Here is a 1,781-nt window from a genome sequence, read left to right as displayed (position 1 = left end):
CGAGTCCCGTGACAGCGTGAGCCCCCTGGGAATATACATCCAAAGAGGTTGCTCAGCTGGTTGACAGGGACGGACACGGACAGCTGGTAATATCTGCCCCAGCGGGCCGTCTGTTGGAGAGTTCTCACGTCACAAAGCTGCGCTAGCGCCATACACCGCGATACACAGCCGTCACCTCCGTGGACGAAAATACTACCTCTGCTGCCCCGCGACGCTTGAATCCATGGACCAAACAACGGATCGAGCCGCCAATCACTGCTCGATCCTGGGATCCCACGGTGGACAGGCTGAGGGCCTCCCACATGTGCCCTTTAGCTTTGCTTTACTGCCAATATATATTTAAATATCTACTACACTGAGTGGCTGTGCGCTCTTCTTCCCGATCTTTTTCTTATAGAGGTGGAGCCCACTGATGGTGATCTTTCACATTTTGATGTTCATTTGTTGTATAGTTGGTACCCTTCCTCCCCCCCCCCCTCCCCCGGCATCAGCAGATTTACTCACTGGTTCGTTTAATTGGCAACACATGTTTATTTTCAGGTAGTTCAAACAACAGTAGAGATTTTTTTGTTTAGCACCTTTTAACCCTTTTGAGCGCCACATTCCCTGTGTTTCCCATATATATCTCATCGTCATCTCCAGCCCTTGTCTCTCCATTGCTGGATGAAGCCTCCCCAGTGATCTCCCCGGTCCTGCGGTTACAGCCTCTCTTCCCCACGTCGCTCCCACACATTGTCTCATCTCATCCTCCCGTCTTACTTCTGGTCGTCGTTTTGGTCTTTTTTCCCTTGGAAACCAGTTGAGTTCCATTTTTGTCCAACGATGGTCATTTCTTCTTGTGATATGTCCGGACCATTGACATATAATACAGTATAATACAGGGGTGCGCAAAGTGGGGGGGAGGGGGCGAGGTTTTTCTTGGGGCGCGGCAGCTGCAGAGGCCCCGCACTCTTCCTCACGGCATTTAAATGATGAGCCGGGGGATCGCGTGAGGCCTCTGCAGTGTCTCCTACCTTGGCTTCGGCAACACAGCGCCAAATGACGTTGCGGGTCACGTGACCCTGCACGTTATTTGACGCCAGATTTTAGGTAGGGGGGGGGCGTGAGCACAGGGGCTGTCAGGCAGGGGGGGCACAGAGAACAAAGTTTGCGCACACCTTGTATAATATATATATATACACAATACAATACAATATATATATATATATATCAGTTAGCTTGTAAGCTCTTCAGGCCAGGAACTACTTGTCCTAATATTACATTTTTGTTTGCAGTGCCGTTATATCTCATAGTATTACTGGTGTGACACCCTAAGGGTGCTATACAAAGCTATTCCTTCATATTGTTACCATAGGCCTATGTCCTGTTACATTATCAAGACCTATTATAATCCTCCTCCCATTTTTCCGTCCTGTATCCAAATCCTGCTCTTCCTAAAATGCCTCGGAGCTCCAGACAGTGGCAGCCTCACACCTCCTTCACAAGAGGGAGAGAAGCCTTCCCCAAAACCTTCCCCCCTCCTTCCATCTCATTTACATAAGAAAGCCGTGTCAGCCAATGGGAGCAGGAAGAGGGGTTGGGCATAGCCAGTGCTGGGATAATGTTACCTCTCCTCTGGAAATCTCCACCTCTCTCTGGCTCAGGGTGAGCAAGAGAGACAGCCACAGAGGCTGCCCGAGAGACAGCCAGGAATACGGGGAGACTGCCCGAGAGACAGCCAGGAATACCAGGAGACAACCAGGAATACCGGGAGACTGTCCGAGAGACAGCCAGGAATACCA

General features: G+C 50.4%; 1 protein-coding gene across 1 annotated transcript in view; it reads left to right on the top strand.

Moving 5' to 3' along the window:
• Window positions 1–1,612: 1,612 nt before the first annotated feature.
• BCAR1 (BCAR1 scaffold protein, Cas family member) overlaps window positions 1,613–1,781 on the top strand; it is a 115,236-nt gene continuing 115,067 nt past the window's right edge. The window contains exon 1 of the mRNA XM_075577037.1: window positions 1,613–1,781. This exon is cut by the window's right edge and continues 670 nt beyond it. The gene's annotated coding sequence lies outside the window, so the exon portion shown is untranslated.

The sequence above is a fragment of the Ascaphus truei genome, chromosome 19 (assembly GCF_040206685.1).
Source record: "Ascaphus truei isolate aAscTru1 chromosome 19, aAscTru1.hap1, whole genome shotgun sequence".
Taxonomy (NCBI): domain Eukaryota; kingdom Metazoa; phylum Chordata; class Amphibia; order Anura; family Ascaphidae; genus Ascaphus; species Ascaphus truei.
Note: the sequence above shows the minus strand (reverse complement) of the source record. Positions and strands in the feature narration are given on the sequence as shown.